Below are 19307 nucleotides of genomic sequence, written 5' to 3' on the forward strand. Positions count from 1 at the left end.
GGCGTACGCGTAGTGTGCGGTGGCAGACGGTGTCGAAGCAGCAGAGAGGTCCAGGAGGATGAGTGCTGCGGCCACGCCGTTATCCAGCAGGGTCCTGATGTCGTCAGTGGCAACGATGAGCGCAGACTCGGTGCTGTGGTTGCTGCGGAACCCTGACTGGGAAGGGTCCAGGATTCTGTTATCTTCGAGGTATCGGGTTAGCTGTCTGTTGACGGTTTTCTCGATTACCTTGGCCGGGAAGGGGAGCAAAGAGATGGGCCGGAAGTTCCTGAGGTCTCTTAGGTCTGGCTTAGGTTTTTTGATTAGGGAGTTGATCTCGGCGTGTTTCCAGATCTCTGGGAAGGTCGCAGTCTCAAGGGAGAGATTGATGACGTTGCGCAGGTGGGGTGCGATGGAGCTGCTTGCTCTGTTGAAGACGTGGTGTGGGAATGGGTCTGACGGAGAGCCGGAGTGGATTGTGCACATGGTCTTGATGGTGTCATCGATGCTCACGCTGGCCCAGGCAGGCAGGGGTTCGTGGTCGATGGTGTGCGGAGGGTCTGTTGTGTTGCGGTCTGTTGGGGCTGTCTGGGTGTTGAAGCTATCATGGCTGTCTGTCATCTTGCGGTGGAAGAAGGTGGCGAGAGAGTCGCACAGGGCTTGTGACGGTGGGATGCCGTTGGTGTTGGAGCTGGGGTTGGAGAGTTCCTTCACGATGTTGAATAGCGCCTTGTTATTGTGTGCGTTGTTGTCGAGGCGGTCTTTGAAGTAGGTCCTCTTGGCCACCCTGATGAGGTGGTGGTGGTTGCGGATGGTGGCCTTGTGTGCTGCGTGGCTGTCCGGAGTTTGTTGACTGTGCCATTTCTTCTCTATTTTCCATCATGCTTGCTTGGAGGCTAGGAGTTCTGGGGTGAACCAGCTGGCCTTCTTGCTGGCGTCTCTGTGGGGGGGTTTCTTCAGCGGGGCGAGGGTGTTGTTATCCTTTTGACATGTGGGTTCCTTAGTGTTTATGATGTAGCAAGAACATGCAGCCTTTCCAATCAGCTACTACTGGACAGCATGATATTAGATTGTACTCCCAGCCATTATTTGTATGCTCCCAATAAAAATACTTATACCTTTTGTGTGTAGAAGAGGTTTTATCCTATGTGATCCGTTTGATAGCAACATTCTTACCACTAATGCTCAATCAATCAATCAATCAAGACATTTGTATAGCGCACTACTCACCCGGAGGGTCTCAAGGCGCTTGGGGGGGGGGGTGCTGCTACTGCTCGAACAGCCAGGTCTTGAGCCTCTTCCTGAAGGAGAGGTGGTCTTGGGTCAGTCGCAGGTCGGTCGGGAGGGAGTTCCAGGTCTTGCCGGCCAGGTAGGAGAAGGACCTTCCTCCTGTTGTCGTTCTTCGGATGCGGGGGACGGCGGCGAGGGCGTTATTGGCTGATCGGAGATGGCGTTTGGTAGCGTAGAAGTTGATGCGGTTGTTGAGGTAGCTCGGGCCTTGATCGTGTAGAGCTTTGTGTGCGTGGGTGAGGAGACGGAAGGTGATTCTTTTGTTGACGGGGAGCCAATGCAGGTTTCTTAGATGTCCGGAGATGTGGCTGTGTCGTGGGATGTCGAGGATGAGTCTGGCCGAGGTGTTCTGGATCCGCTGGAGTCTTTTCTGTAGCTTGGCGGTGGTTCCGGCGTAGAGGGAGTTGCCGTAGTCCAGTCGGCTGGTGACGAGGGCCTGGGTGACCGTCTTCCGGGTCTCGGTTGGGATCCACCGGAAGATCTTCCGTAGCATGCGCAGGATGTTGAAGCACGACGAGGAGACGGCGTTGACTTGTCTGGTCATGGAGAGGGAGGAGTCCAGGATGAAGCCCAGGTTGCGTGCGTGGTCTGTCGGTTTGGGTGCGGTGCCCAGGGCGGGGGGCCACCAGGAGTCGTCCCAGGCGGAAGGCGAGGAGCCCAGGATGAGGACTTCCGTCTTGTCCGAGTTCAGTTTCAGGCGGCTGGTCGTCATCCACTCGGCTACGTTTTTCATCCCTTCGTGAAGGTCGGCTTTGGCGGCGGCGGGGTCGTTGGTCAGGGAGAGGATCAGCTGGGTGTCGTCAGCGTAGGAGATGATGTTGAGGTTGTGTTGGCGTGCGATGGCCGCGAGGGGGCTCATGTAGACGTTGAAGAGGGTGGGGCTCAGCGAGGACCCTTGAGGGACGCCGCAGATGACTTCGGTGGCCTCTGACTTGTACGGTGGTAGACGGACTCTCTGTGTTCTTCCGTCGAGGAAGGAGACGATCCATTCCAGTGCCTTCTCCTGGATTCCGACGTTGCTGAGGCGCTGCACTAGGGTGCGGTGGCAGACAGTGTCGAAAGCCGCGGAGAGGTCTAGGAGGATGAGGGCCGCTGTTTCTCCGTTGTCCATCAGGGCTCGGATGTCATCGGTGGCAGCGATGAGGACGGTCTCGGTGCTGTGGTTGGCTCGGAAGCCAGACTGTGAGCGGTCGAGGGATTCATTCGTCTCGAGGAAAGCGGCAAGCTGTTTGTTGACGGTCTTCTCGATGACTTTGGCTGGAAACGGGAGGAGCGAGATGGGGCGGTAATTCTTGAGTTCGGTGGGGTCCGCTGTAGGTTTCTTGAGTAGGGCGCTGAGTTCGGCGTGCTTCCAGCTCTCCGGGAAAGTGGCGGTGTCGAAGGAGGTGTTGATGATGTCCCGCAGGTGGGGTGCGATGACAGCGTCGGCCTTGTTGAAGACGTGGTGAGGGCAGGGGTCCGTCGGAGATCCGGAGTGGATGGAGTTCATCGTGCGGATGGTGTCTTCGGTGCTGATCGGGGTCCAGGTTCGGAGGGTGGTGGGGGGGGGGGGGGCCGGTAGCTCGGTCGTGGCGTGCGTCGGTTGGGTGCTGAAGCTGTTGTGTATGTCCGCGATCTTGTTGTGGAAGTAGGAGGCGAGGGAGTTGCAGAGGTCTTGCGATGGGGTGATGTCGTTGTTTCCGGCGTTGGTGTTGGAGAGCTCTTTCACGATGTTGAAGAGTTCCTTGTAGTTGTGTGCGTTGTTGTCCAGCCGGTCCTTGAATGCGGTTTTCTTGGTGGCGCGGATCAGTTGGTGGTGCTTCCGGGTGGCAAGCTTGAGGGTGGTCATGTTATCCGGTGTTGGTTCCCTTCTCCAGGCTTTCTCGAGGGCTCAGCAGTTCTTCTTGGAGCTCTTGAGTTCGTCGGTGAACCATGGGGCCTTCTTGCTGCCGGGTCGGCTGGGCGGGGTCCTCAGTGGGGCGAGTTCGTCGGCGCAGTTGCTGAGCCACTTCGTGAGGTTGTCGGCGGCCTGGCTGGGGTTCGCTGAGCTGGCGGGAGGGTGCTGGCTCAGGGAAGTGGCGAGCTGGTCGGCTGTGATCTTGTTCCAGCTTCTTCGAGCAACCTGTTGCTGGTGGTGGTGGATCGTCGTTCTTTTGAAGGTGAAGTGGACGCAGCTGTGGTCCGTCCAGTGGAGTCCGGTGGCGTGGCTGAAGGCGATGTCTTTGCTGGATGAGAAGACGGCGTCGAGTGTGTGTCCGGCGAGGTGGGTGGGGGTGGACACCAGCTGCTTGAGACCGAGGTTGGCGAGGTTGTCGAGCAGGGTGGTGGTGTTGCGGTCGTTGTTGTTCTCAAGGCTCATAGCCTTGGTTGCCCTGAAGTAGCACTGCTTACCCTGTTGAAACATGTCAACCGCGAATGCTCTGTTCTTGTAATGAGCACAAGGTTAAGTACATTACAAACTATGCCCCCATGCAATTTTAGTTTTTTCTTGTTGCTAAGTGACCCCATGATATATGTTTAGATTTCATGCTCTTTTTCTCTTCAAACTCTAGAACCAGCGCTTGACCTTGCTCGTTTTGAGAGTATTTACAATTTGTGAATGTGGTGCATTTCGGATTAGGAAATCGTTATTTGAAAAGCTAATTTAGGTCATCACTGTTCGTAATCCGACGAAGAAATGATGCAGTTCGTTATGCATTTTCCAAATGTATGGGCCTCACAAGTGAGTGCATCACACAATGCACAGTTCTGCAGTCGCAAACCAGTTTGTGACTGATTAATGACTCACAAACTCGTTATTCTCCATGCTTGAGCCGAGCAGGGGAGAGTGGCATTCTCGAGTGCAAATGTTGGCACGGCTGGCTCAGTCCTTCGTACTTCTGAGGTCGATACATTTAATGCCTTGGAGTCTGATAGTCATAACGTCACTTGTTTGCTGTAGTAAAAGATGGAAAACCTGTGGCAGCAAGCATTCTACAAAAGATAATATTTAATTATTATATATGAAGATTCTGAGGATTTATGGTTTTGAAATGCATTTGATACTGCGGTCAAATGCCATTGTTTTCACAAATATTACATATGAATCACTACGTTTGTTAAAGTTCATTATGTGTCAGTAGTGCCCCGATAGGTCTTGGGATGAAAACGTGCGCTACCAGCGCTCATGGTGTGTTATTACACTACCTTATAGAATAAGTATTCATTTGATAATATGCCAGTAGCACAGGTTAGGGGAGAACTGAACTTAATGACTTTCTCTGCAAAGGTTATACACTCACACATTATACACGAACTGTGGAGCTGAGCCATTATTACATAACCCTCAATAAAACATCTGAGTTTTGTAATATTAAAAGCACATGGCTGCAGTCTCAGATCATAACAGACATTATAGAGTCACAGGGTCAAAGATGTGCAATTACAGATGGAATCAGCCTCAGTGCCAGAGTCTGACTCCTGACTTATGGGTTGAATTACCGTAAAAAAAAAGAAAACACAGAACTGTTGGCGCAGGTTCATTCAACTCTCATCGGTAACAAGGTAACAAAGAATTAGGAGTTCTTCACACACTTTACTAAGGGTGTGCACGTGGAGAGTCGCACCCACAGTCGCGGCCTGCATGACTCGCGGAGGGGGGGTGGACGGGAGGGTTTCACAAGGGGGGAAAGGAGGGGGCGTGACTTATTAAAAAAAAAAAAAAAAGTACCTTCCCGGGTCCCGCGCCATCGTTGTTGGCCGGGTCCATTGTAAGGAACACTAAGCAAGCAGCCTCCCTCCCCTCCTCTAAGCCAATCACACCACTGCAATGGCAGCCTTGTGATTGGTGGGGACGGCGCACAGCTGGGCGCCTATGGAGAGGCCATTTTCGGTAAACAACCTTTACAACGAAACTTTTACAACGCACTACCATTACAACGCAGTCATTACAACGCAAACTATTACAACGCATTGCGCTGGGGGGCGCTTTAGGATAGGGAATAGGTTAATTTACTATCCAATAACCTTCCCTAGTGTCCACGGGGACTTGAGTTGGAATAGTAAATTAAACTATTCACTATCCAACACCCAAAAGCGCTATGCGTTGTAATGGTATGCGATGTAAAAAGCGCGTTGTAAAGGTATGCGTGGTAAAAGTATGCGTTGTAACGTCATACATCCGCCATTTTCTCTATGTAGGCTGAATGCAGCCTACATAGAGAAAAGGGAGAGTGCACATGACTGGTTTGGTTGGCCCAGATGTCCGACCAAACAGTCAGGGCCCACAGAATTGGGCTAGCCACTCCCCTGCTTTCCAGCTGACTCGCCCGCCCCCAACCAGTCACTTCTGCTTTCTCGCAGTGTGAAAAGCAGAAACATAAAATGGTAGTTTTGCCATTTAATGTTTCTGATTCTCGCACTGCGAGAAAGCAGTGGGGGCGACGCTCCTCCGCCCTAATGGAGGAGCCGCCCCTGCTTACCCACCAGAAATAAAATTGTTGATCTTTCACTTAGAGCACGGAATCACAGAGCCTACTTACAGCCCCCAAATCATTTTCTCTTGCCCTTTACTGCGGGGTCTTTTATTTAAGCCAATTTTAAGGGCATATTTAAGAGAGGGTTGTGTCCCGTTTGCACAATGCAAAGTAGTACATGTGTGTTGCAAACCTCTAAATCAGATTTTTTAACCCACTTTGCGTCGCTCTGAGTAGCTTCAAAAATCTGGAGCACAAATGGCTGTGTTTCGTTCTTATGCCGCTGGAAGGCATTCCATGGGCGTTGCCTGGGCATTCTCATGCAACTCCAATGGATTTTGATGCATCCCTGGGTTTGCAAGAACTTATAAACCTTGGGATGGGCCAAAAATCTTATAGCTACCCTGGGGCGGCGTAATGAGGAGAAATATCTTAATTTCTCCCCGTTTCTTCCTCTTTCTATGCTGGCTGCATTCTGCAGCACACATAGAAAGAGGAATATACCTCCCAGGATTGTTTATCTGCAGGAAGGTATCCCTTCCTGTACAAAAATAATCCTGCAGGCAACGCATGCACCCTTACACCATGGTGCAAGGTTGCCTGCGTTGGCGCTAGGCTGCCAAAAGGGGGCCAGCGAAAGGGAAAGGACAGGAATGCGCCATATTGCCATAAATATGGTGCATTCCAGCCCTTTCTCGGTCACGCAGTGCAGCGCAGCAAGGTGTCACGATGTGCAGCGCAGCAAGGTGACTTGCTAAACTGCACTGCGTGCCTTGGCCATAAATATGGCCTTCAGTGTCAATCTGTAAAAACTATGCTCAACAAACAAAGCGTTAGCCATTTCATAGTCAGTCATTCCAGCAACAAAAAAAAATAGTGTTTTATTATTAGTCAGAGGGATAATCTCACATGATACAGTAAGTCTCGACTATGACCCCCATCTAACTGTGGCTCCCATCTGTCTTGGGGCAGGTCACTCACACACACATATATCTGAACCACAGTGTAGGTTCCTTGCCCAAAAACCAAGAGAATGTAACATTATTGAACTCATTTATCAATTAAACACTTAAACATACCACCTTTAGCACAGTACAACAGGACATTCCAAAACATGCTTACAAGCATGTGCTGAATGGGATGTATGACGGTACGCCGCGGGCTATTACCACGCGTACCGTTACAACGCGTGTTTTACAACGCAAGTCGTTACCACAACTTGCGCGGTAGGGTGCGGAATTAGGAATAGTTTAATTTACTATTCCAACACCAGTCCCCGTGGATAGTAGGGAAGGTGTAGGAATAGTAAATTAACTATTCCTTGTGCTTGAGCGCCCTCCAGCGCAAGTCGTGGTTACGACTTGCTTTGTAAGAGCGCGTCATAATGGTAGCGCGGGGACATCCGCATCGTAAAGGATGTTCCCCGCTGAATGTTTATGTTGAGTAATTATGCTGTCGAGTTACAAGATACTGTACCTCTTATTTTTTCCTCTCCTCTGGGGAGAAGGTAAATATAATCATGAATTGCTCCAGAATATGAATAAAAACATGAGGATAAAACCTTTATCCCAATATAACAGAGTACTAAATCAAACAAGATGAACTAATTTCCTATGTGTGGTTTTAACTCGATAGATCTATTATATGGGAGGTGGCCTGTGTCCTTTCAAAGTCCACCAAGAAATACCCGCATTTGTAAAGCGCGCAGCTACCTCCGGCAAGGTGTCCCGGCGCTGGGGGCCATCAGAAAGATTAAGCGAGCTATTGCCCAGAGTCACCAGGTGCTGGGCTAACCTGCCCCCAGTGCCAGGGATCGAACCGTGAGCCCCCGTGTTCCGGAGTCAGCCGCCCTGGCCGTTGCCTGCACCGTCCACACCTCTTCATGTAATACCTATTATTTGAAGACAATTTGGGATGCAGTGCCACCACATCAGAGGAGATAACATACTCATTGCAACAATGCACATACACCAATGCACGGTGATATCTCAGTACTTTGGGGCATTTCAGCAGCAACGGGCGATAATTATCGCTAAGAGCACTTAGCGCTAAGATAATTATCGCCGGCTATCGCTATATTTTATCGCTGAGATACCGTGCTATCAGCAACACTTATCTCAAAAGCGATAGCTACAAAATGTGCGATTATCGCTGGAAATCCCCCGATAATTGCACAATGACAGGCGATACCTTGCTGATAGGGCAGAGTGGACTTAGCCATTATATCCACCTTCCATTGGATATAATGGCTAAGTCATATTGAAAGCAGGCGTAAGAAAAGTAGCGATAAGGGCGGTTAGCGCTACTTTTCTTATCGCCATGCAAGTTAGCGGGAGGATTGTTAATAGGAGAAATATCGGTTAGCGACTCACGTTATTTTTGGGCGGAAGGCCCACTTTGCATCTCATTAGAGATGCAAAGCTGGGCATTGAGGGAAAGGGCGCTAAGGCAAGGATTCACGCAATAGCGTGACCTTGCTGATAAGTAGATAAAATTATCTACGCCCGAAAACGGACGCTAAAGCGTTGATAATTTTAGCGCAGCGCCTTTATGGTTTTCCCACCTGTTCCTCAAATGCCAGATTAAACTGAACAACTCAACATACTTTTGCTGCACTCAGAGAGAACTAAAGTGAGGGAGGGCTGCCAGGTGGCTAAGGGGGTGAAGTCCTACCAAGTTCAGCCCTGCCAAGTAGCACGCGTCAGGGGTGAGACTAACGCATTTTAGTGTGGCTATTCGCATCAACGTCCTAGAATGCTTAGTCACATATTATAGCGTCTACTGACACTGATGGCGCTGAGGCAGAGTAGCAGTGGGGAGCGTAGCTGAAGCACTCGAGCAAGCTGAGCAGCATGGACCATGCGCTGCATGTCTGCCAGCTTCAGCGCAGTGTACTGATTGCACATTGATTGTGCAGGGGTGCTGGCTGTTTAAAAGTTTTACTTGAGGGTCGCACCGGCCTATGGGATCAGCTGTGCTGGCTGGCTGCATATTGCTGCTGTAAGTCTTATTTCAAAGAGGGTGTGAACCTAAGACGGGGTGCAGGTATCTTTTTATCCCCAGCTACGAGCTCATATGTATTTCTAAAGTTATCACTGGTGCTGGGTTTCCAAAGATTCCTTGAAAGCAAAGCATCACAACTTGCTAGCAACTGATTGATCCAGAATTTAATTTTTCCGCTAATAATATTGGTCCAATGTGTTTTGGCACACACTACTTGTAATTTATATTCTCAAACATTCTATAGGGGAGAACCTCCAAATTTAGATATCACATGCCCTTAAATCTTTTAATGTGTTTGGCAATCGTTTAGCCCTAATACTAGGCCTGGGTGGTAAATTCCATTCCGTTCGCGGAATTTGGGTAATTTCGCGTTCCGCAGAGAACGCAGAATTGCCAAAAATTCTGCGATCTGGCACTTCAAGGAATTTTTTGCTTGTTTGTACTTTCAAAATGCGTGTTTGCAAGATATTTCTCCCCGAGCACGCAAACAGCGCTCGCGAACAGGAAAAAGCATCAGAACTGGCGGAACAAGCAATTCCGCGTGTTCGCTGAAAGTTTGCGTGTGCATGGAGATTTTTTGCCATTTCCCGGAGCTTTTGCGTAGCGCGACTACGCAAATTCTGCTCACCCCTACCTAAAACACATCATCCATATTGCATCAGCTTCCACCATTGCTGTTTAAGGACAACGCACAGCATTTGTGTTTCTTGGAGAGTGAGAGATCTTGTCCAATGGGCGGTGATCAAAGTGGCCCAATGTGGGCCTCTGTCATACAACAGATCACACTTATTCAGCCTCTAAATAAGACACATGTTTGAAAGGATTAAGAAAGATTTGATTCTGGAAGAATGCTCCTCAGTCAAAGTATAGTGTGCACCTCCATTCACATTATCTGTGTATTCTACAACAGCTGGTGAAAACCAATATAGGTATCTCAGAGATATCAAAACACTAGGGGAGGCAGAAAGGCAATTGATGGAGTACCATAAAAACTGGTAACCGTAGGAGGAGTGTGGCAACGTGGCTAGAATGGCTGACTCCGAGGGCGGCGCTCACAGTTTGATCCCCGGCACCGGCAACAGCTCAGCTCAGCATCAGGTGACTCTGGTGTGGTGAGTAAATCAGCAAGTGGCCTTAGTACAAGTTTGGGGTTGACCCTGTGGGGTACACTTACTCTAAGAAGCTGGTGGAGATGGAGGTTTCATTAAGTTTGTGATACAGCTGCAAACAGTACAATGTGCAGGATACTGGTCTACTATAAAGTTTATTAGACAGGTCTTATACTGAAGTTTTCACCACATTTACACTAATTATCATGAGGCTATGCCTGTATTTAGTCTGTTCATTTATTAACTGAGTGGTGCTCATGGTTCTACTAGGAGTGGCCCCACCCCTCAAACAACTCAAGGGGGATATTAGGGATGTAAGGAGCCAGCCTTACTTGTGCTCATTGTTGCAGCAAAACCAATTGTGTCTTATTTGAAAAGCATATTCAGATCCACAGCCATTAGTCTTATTGTGTTAATTTGACGGATTACAAGAACCAGATCACCCCAAATTTGAAAAGCAGGGGAAGAACAGCTTCCTCATCTGGAAAATGTATTCCTGGTGGAGGAAAAACATAAGCATTTGCTCGTCAGCTCCACTCCCTCTTGTATGGAATTCTCCTCTATGGTAAAAGTTAAAATACAAGTTGCTATGGAAAAAGATAAAGTACAAGTTGGTTTACAAAATGCCTGTACCTGTCATCATAAAACAATTTCCATTTATGAAAAATGACTCTCCTTGTGAACAGAGGTGGTTTCTTCACGAGGGCTGGGGAGTGTTGCCCACCCGCTGCGAGCCATGCAGGAAATAATAAAATTGCAATAAAAAGATTTCATTGCCATTTTATTTTGATGTTCGCACTGCAGCAACCAGCCTACCCCCTAGGGCATATCCTCCTCTGCTGTCTTGCACGGCCAAAGTGACATGCGCACTTTGTATCTCTCACCTAGCTGTCTGAGACAGCTGGGTGGAGACCAAGCACAGGCCTCCAGAGCCTGAAGTAGCGTCCAGCCAGCCCACTCCATCCAATCCTGGCATTTCTCTTATGCTGCTTAGGAGCATGAGAAAAGAGTCTGAATTGGTTAGGAGATCATCCTTTGAGTATTAGACTGGAGAGGAACACCGAGGCGGTCTTAGAGCCCGTGGGTAAGTACAATTTATTTTATTTATTTAAAATGCTATTCTAGTTATTTTTTCGGCTTTTGGAGGGAGGGGTTGTTTTATTTTGGGCTCTTGGAGGTAAGGGGGTATTTTATTTTTGGCTTCTGAAAGGAGGGGTGGTTTACTTTGGGGTTTTGGAGAGGGGTGGTATTTTGTTTTTTCGGTAGCGGCGGGACACTTCACTTGCCAATGTTTGTAAAACATCTAGTTGTAAAATTATTTTTTGCTTTGCGCACAGTGGCCTCACAAACCTGAACAACCACATAAACTTCCCCAAACCTACCAGACACCTCAGCTCCATTGGACTCCTACTCGAACACCCCACCCCCACATACGTAGACAGATGAGGCGGTCGTGCCGCCTCCTATCTCACTCCTAAAGCTTGGAACAACCCGCCCCTGCTCATCAGAGCCTCTGACTCAGTTCTTGAATTCTGTGAGAAGCTGAAGACCCCGTTTCCTCCGTGGGGAGGTACCAGACCTGAGAACACTTTTGGCAGCCTACACAGCAACCCCATACGAACGCCTATTCCCTGCTGATGAAGGGTAACGACCCAGAAACACATGTCCAGGGATGGCCAGCACAACGTTGAACACACTCGGGACTTTACAAGAAGCACACACGCTGAATCGAACTGCATTGACCATAATGCTTAGGGGCGAACCCGCTGGTGGGTGGAGCAGTGTGCGACCCCATGGATTACTGTTTATTAAGCCTCCCTTGAGCCGGTTGAGCTGACGAGCTCGGGATCACGCACCTGTGCGCCGTGGAGAGGTACCAGACCTGAGAACACTTTTGGCAGCCTACACAGCATCCCTATACGTACGCCTATTCCCTGCTGATGAAGGGTAAGGACCCAGAAACACGTGTCCAGGGATGGCCAGCACAACGGTGAACACACTCGGGACTTTACAAGAAGCACACACGCTGAATCGAACCGCATTGACCATAATGCTTAGGGGCGAACCCTCTGGTGGGTGGAGCAGTGTGCGACCCCATGGATTACTGTTTATTAAGGCTCCCTTGAGCCGGTTGAGCTGATGAGCTCGGGATCACGCACCTACGCGCCGTGGAGAGGTACCAGACCTGAGAACACTTTTGGCAGCCTACACAACAACCCCGTACGTACGCCTCTTACCTGCTGATGAAGGGTAACGACCCAGAAACACGTGTCCAGGGATGGCCAGCACAACGGTGAACACACACAGGACTTTACAAGAAGCACACACGCTGAATCGAACCGCATTGACCATAATGCTTAGGGGCGAACCCGCTGGTGGGTGGAGCAGTGTGCGACCCTATGGTTTACTGTTTATTAAGGCTCCCTTGAGCCGGTTGAGCTGACGAGCTCGGGATCACGCACCTGCGCGCCGTGGAGAGGTACCAGACCTGAGAACACTTTTGGCAGCCTACACAGCAACCCCATACGTACGCCTATTCCCTGCTGATGAAGGGTAACGACCCAGAAACACGTGTCCAGGGATGGCCAGCACAACGGTGAACACACTCGGGACTTTACAAGAAGCACACACTCTGAATCGAACTGCATTGACCATAATGCTTAGGGGCGAACCCTCTGGTGGGTGGAGCAGTGTGCGACCCCATGGATTACTGTTTATTAAGGCTCCCTTGAGCCGGTTGAGCTGACGAGCTCGGGATCACGCACCTGCGCACCGTGGAGAGGTACCAGACCTGAGAACACTTTTCGCAGCCTACACAGCAACCCCATACGTACGCCTATTCCCTGCTGATGAAGGGTAACGACCCAGAAACACATGTCCAGGGATGGCCAGCACAATGGTGAACACACTCGGGACTTTAAAAGAAGCACACACGCTGAATCGAACCGCATTGACCATAATGCTTAGGGGCGAACCCGCTGGTGGGTGGAGCAGTGTGCGACCCCATGGATTACCCGTTTCCTCACTTAGCCACACCCATGCTCCGCCCATACAGCTCCTGTTTCAGCACAAAATACTCTCACGGGTGAGTTGTGCGCTATACAAATACACATCACATAACACAAGACAAGAACAAGGAACCTTAAAAAAGCTTCCCAAATTTGTCTTGTTAAAGTAGTCCTAACTTCACTGACTTATCAAAAATTACCAGTGTTACTTAGAAATATTCCAAAACCTTTTACGAAGAATTCTGAAAGTAAAACAATGACAGTACTTTCCTTCTGATTGAAGTGTGTTGTGTCTGAATGCATTGGCTCGGCCATCTGTTCCTTCTACTGCACAGGTGGATGCACTTAATAGATCTCTGCAGTGCAAAAACAATTGCTTTCAAGTTAAGTGTCTCTTTTCCTGTAGCATGTCTTCTCAGCAGAAAACAGAAAACTGTTGGACTAGTTCCAAGTAACCAATCTCAGAGAGGACCAGGGCATACGTGAAGGGTTTCTGTCTGCCATCACTCGTCTGCTGCCCAGTTCTCAACTGCTATTGGCAGGGAGTAGCTGGGGCCCCGCCCAGTTTGCCTGGAGGTAAGCAATGCAAGTCACTTGGAATTTTGTTTTTGACCTGTGCACTAGCGCCTGGTCTGAATTTAAACTTCTTTTTATATATGTATATAAATGCCCAGTGGCCTTCATAGGCCATCAGAAGTAAACATCTCAGAAATCTCTTTTTGAGCACCGGCAGCATTGCTACTCATAACACAAATACCTGTGGCTCATCTTAACTAGAGAACTCAAATACTATATTTAATGGCATTCAGAAAATCTAATGCTAAAATTGCATGTTTAATTAATGTTAACTACTGTATGCAATAAAACATAACATGATAGAATTAATACATAGATGATAATCAGAATAAAGTATTTGGAAATATAAAAATATATTTAAACCAAACGATATACCTTGAGCTTCATTAAAAAATAAATCTAATTTTTCCTAAACTCTTACACTATGTATCATGTCATCAACACCCTACCTATGCTTGTTTGCTGGTCCATAACAGACTAAACTTTATGGGGCTTTTCCTATCAGATCATGGATAGTTTGGAACCATGTAAATACAGTGCATAGCAGTGGAATATTAAAATGAGCTGTAATATATTTTGTAGAAGCATATTTTTATTCCCTTAGAGATTAGTGCATCTCAACATGCATCGTGAGCACTGAAATTGTGACAGGCTGAAAGATAATCTGCCACAGGCATTTTAGCAAGTGGTGGAACACTATGGGCCTTATTACGATGAGGTTCGGAAAGCCTCCGGCCGCAGGTCCAAGCCTCATCGTGGTTTTAGTTCCGATTGGCGCATTACAATGCGTGTGGTTGAAACTGAGACCGGCCGGTCATTCCAGCTGGATTCTGACAGGCTCAAGGAGCCCGTTGCCCAGTCGGTGACCAGTACTGAATCCAAATGGATTGTGTTTCCGCTTTTTGGATTACAATGCTCGGTTTCCGACAGGCTTTCCATGCTGGACTTTCTGACATGAAAAGCCTGTCTGAAAGCGAGTATAGGGGCCACGAGCAGGGCGCCCTTCTCCCTTGCGACTCCGGTTTGGGGCAGAGAGGGCACCTATGGTACCCCCTGTTTATCCCTGCACCACGTGGCAGGCACCCTGAGGTCCTTGCCAAGCGGTGTAGAGATGAATAGAACCTGCCAATTCTCATTCTGAGTTTGTGCTATGGCCGGGTTTCGGCCGCAGCACGAGTTCCTATTGACAAATGTGGGTATGCAGCTGCACCATGCATGGTCGCTTTGTGATTGAGGTGTTGGTCGGAGGCAACTACGACCAACATGGTAACCGAGCCCTATATCTCCTTGTCCTGAACACCTTGTCTCCACACTGTACATCTGACTCCTGGCTCAGCTGAACCACGCGTATGGTTCTCAGTGTGGCATGCACACCTATTCAAATATGAACTGTTGCCTTTCAAAGATAGATTGGTTTTCACTAGATGCTACCTCGGTACATCCTCCCGCACCACGAACACTGACCTAACCCACATACAACCACTTGACCTGAAGCTTCACATAGGCCCAGATGTAGGTAAATCTAATTTACCGACTCATAAATACCAAATTTTACCGATTCGGTATTTATGAATCGGTAAATTAGAAGGAGGCAGATGTAGGTAATTTTTCAAACAGAATTACCGAATCTGTAAGATTCGGTATTTACCGATTCGGTAAATACCGAATCGGTAATTCCCATTGATTCCTATGGGCTTTGAAGCACATAGGAATCAAAGGGAAATACCGATTCGGTATTTACCGAATCGGTAAATACCGAATCCTGGCAGGGGGAACGGGGTGTCACTTTGACACCCTGTAGCACCCCAAGTGCAGGCTTGTGTGCCATGTGACACACAGACATGCCCTTAGGGCATGTATGTGTGCCACATGGCATAGGTGTACATGCACAGATGTGCATGTACACATGAAATCGGTATTTTACCACCCAATAGGATTGGGTGGTAAATACCGACTCCTAAAGGGCCTGTGGCACTCTGTGAATGGCCAGCTACATATGGATTTACAGAATCGGTAAATTTACTGATTCGGTATTTTACCGATTCTGTATATTTACCGAATCGGTAAATTTACCGATTCTGTAAATCAGATGCCCCCTCCATCCCAAAAGCCAAATACCGGTCAGTAACGGCCGAAATCGGCCGTTACCGACCGGTATTTGGCTACCTACATCTGGCCCATAGTCCTTTATAAGCTCAGAATCACAACGGGTACCACCTGTTTTTTTTTTCAAGAGAGGTATATTTATATTTTCTACATTACAATAATTGGTTTTGCCTTCCTTTATGAAACAGGGCACATGCCTCTATATCTTTTCATTGTGGTGAGCTGTATCATAGGGAAGGTAAAAAGACCCTGCAAGCAATCCCCCCAGGACCATTGCTTTACCTGGTGAATTATTGAGTGGTGTGAGAGGGTAGAGAGTCTTGTGAGGACTCCCCTCAAACCTCTATGTTATCTGGTTAAGTCTTGAATGGCTAGGAGGGCAAAGTGCCCTGTGAGTGCCCAATGCTGCATCCCTACATTGTCTACATGCAGGATAGTGTATGGTAGCTTAGCATCTTCCAAGAGGCCTCCAGGTGCTGCATTTTACAAAGTGCCCCGGGGATGCAATGAGCATTTGCGCCCGCTTTGTGCGCCCCGAGGGACTTTGGTATTACAAAAGGGGCTGCAGATGCGTGTGCGGCCCCATGTGTAATACAGATAGAGCTGGTGTACATATAGTGCCAGTGCTATCGTAGTAGGGGGTTCCCTTATTTGCCTGATGGCGTGGCTCCATTCAAATGAGGGAATCACTTTACCTCTGCGCCCGCACTGTATTATTATCATGGGTGCAAAGGCAAAGAGCTCTCAGGAGGTGCACTCAGAGTGCACCACCTAAGACGTGGCACACTGTCAGTGCGTGCCCTGATATCAGCCCTCTGTAGGAGGTGAAGGGGATCCTATGGACCTCCCCAGACATCCCTTTGCAGGCAGGTGTAGTCACTCACTGCACCTGCCTGCTAGTTGATCTCTCAACCGTCCTAAAAGTGCCTGAAACAAAACGGAAGAGATCGAGCGGGTCACCTACTGTGCCCTGGCTGCCACTGGTCTGAATACTCTTCCCTTGTACTTTCTTACTACCAGGAATGGAGGATCTTTCAAGGCAGCTTAAAGACCTGGCTATTTAATGGTGCCTTTTAACTTTCTTTTCTTGTTGTGTTTAGTGGTTCCTGTACCTATAATACTGGGAGACTGCACAGAGTAGCTATGCGCTTTAGAAGTGTTTTTTGATTTGATTTGATTGGGAAACAACCTTTACAATGCAACTTTTACAACGCAACATCCATTACATCGCATGACATTACAACGCAACCATTACAACGCATGACACTACAACGCATACCACTACACTGCATGTCATTACACGCATAACATTACAACGCATAGTACCCTTACACTATCCAACACTTACCCTACTGTTGCACCCCCTGGAGTTAGAGTAGTAATTTTTACCCCTACACTAATCAACACTTACCCTATTGTTGCACCCCCTGGAGTTAGAATAGTAATTTTTACCCCTACACTATCCAATACTTACCATACATGCAATGTAATGTTATGCGTTGTAATGGAATGCGTTGTAATGGATGTTGCGTTTTAAGAAATGCATTGTAAAGGTATGCGTTGTAAAAGTAAGCATTGTAACATCATACATCCATTTGATTAACTGAATCTCAGTGATACTCATTTGATGACCACAGAATGGTGACCACAGAAAGAATAAAGAGTTAGTGGTCCATGAAGGATTTAAGTCAGTCTGCAGGCTCCACACAGGTGGTTAATGGATGAATCAGTAGATTTATCAATCACTCTAATCAAAGCGTAATCTTTTCTGGGTTTGGTTAACCATGCCTAAACATTAAGGGCCTGATTATGAGTTTGACGGTGCACCGCCAAACTCGTAGTCGGGTCACCCACAAAACTAGGAGTTTCCTCCTGTCTGGCTAGCTTCTTTTTGTCTTTCCCACGGCGGTGCCTCTAAAAATGGGCACCGCAATGGGAACGTCAAAATCAGTTCCTGCATGGCATGGACTGTAAAGTCTATGCCACTCAGGAACTGGGTTGAATGCACACTGGGAGCACATGTTGTGCCACTCTGCATGCAATCCAGGGCGCAGAAAGACCAGGGGACCCTGCAGGGCCCTCTTTGTTTCCTCTCCGTCAGGGTTTTCTTGGAGGAGGAACTGCCATAAAAACCATGGCGGACAGGAAAATCCTAAAATGCCCAGTCCCAGCATGCATATTGATACCTCCTGACCGCCGCAACAATGCCAGGTAACGGCGGTTCCCTAGTGGCTTCGGCGGGGCAATAGCGGTCCGACTGTCCTAATCGTAATAGGGCGGTCAGGAGACCGCCGTGCCCCCACGAGTCTAGCGATCCATGGACCTCCAGACTCGTATTAGAGCCTTATGAGTGTGCGTCACCAACGTTAGGGGGTAAATATCATGGGGGGATATCATGGGGGAAATGTCCGAGCTTTAGGGAATCCCGAAGAGTTCCAGGTGTACTCTAGGAATACTGTGACACTAATTGTTTTTAAGGACACACCTCTGTAAAATGTGCTCGTGCAGAAATTCCACCAGGTGGCAAATTTCACATATGCAAATTTGACTCTAATGTGAATTTATAAGTGACCTTTTTTATTTCTGCGCTAGAAAAACTTATTTCCCAATAGAGAAAGTCTTGCCCTGTATCCAGATTGAAACTGGTGCTGTTCACACTCAATTCCAACCAAGGAAACGCTCCTATTAAAAGGCCAAGACAGAAGTGCATTCGTGAATTCCAACAACTGAAAACCACCAGCAAGTGGCTTTGTGAAAACTAACGAACATATCACATTTAAGGGTGTTCACAGACTATGTGTGGCATGTGGGACCTACACAAACCACCCACTAACCTATAATGATGGGTTTTAAATGTTCGTAAATGGCATTTGAAAGGATGACATTCTGCCAGTCCTGATTGTGCGAATCAGGATTCGGATTTTGCGGCTGCAAAAGGATATATCAGCACTTCACACCTGGGCCCTCATTTATGAAAAATGACGCATCGCTGCACGAAAACAGCGATGCGTCACTTTTCACTGCGCTCTCCTTGCGACACAAATGATGCGTCATATTTACAGTATGACGCATCATGGCGCAAGGAGTTACAGATACATCAGTATTTCTGACGCATCTGTAGGCGCAAAAGTGACGCATTGCTGGAGTGTGTCACAAAAGTGACGCAACTCCAGCAATGTGTCCTTCCACATGGGGCAAGCCCCATGTGAAAGGGCCTGCGTCAGTCTTACGCCTGCTGTGAGGCAGGCGTAAGAAATTGACGCGTTTGTGTCCTAGAAGGGGCGCAGTGAAATCTTGTAGATTTCACTGTATCACTTCTATGACCCTTTCTTGCGTCAGAACGCCCTCCTGCATACATTATACCTGGCGCAGGTATAATGTAGCGCAGGGGTTTACAAAGTGACGCATCTACCTAGATGCGTCACTTTGTAAATATGGTGCAACAAGGCACATTTTTTACGCTGCTGGTGCGTCACAAAAAGTGACGCACCAGCGGCGTAAAAGTGACGCACGGCCTCATAAATGAGGCCCCTGGACTATGGTGTACTAATTAATACCCTTAAGATTCAGGCCTCTATGAGTGCGCCCCAACGCCAGGGGGAGTGGATGAGGGTGCAGAGTGCCCTTGGAATGACCTTGGAACTGTGGCAGGATGAAGGGACTGTGATCTCTGGACCACAGCCTGCGTGTGCACATATCAACGAGCGCACAAGTTACATGTATCAAACCAGGCCAGGCGGTCTCTTCAGGCAATAGGATGTTGCATTTTTGCACCGAAAGTTCCATATTTAACACTGAAAATA

This window comes from Lissotriton helveticus, chromosome 3_1, assembly GCF_964261635.1.
Source record: "Lissotriton helveticus chromosome 3_1, aLisHel1.1, whole genome shotgun sequence".
NCBI classification, from domain to species: domain Eukaryota; kingdom Metazoa; phylum Chordata; class Amphibia; order Caudata; family Salamandridae; genus Lissotriton; species Lissotriton helveticus.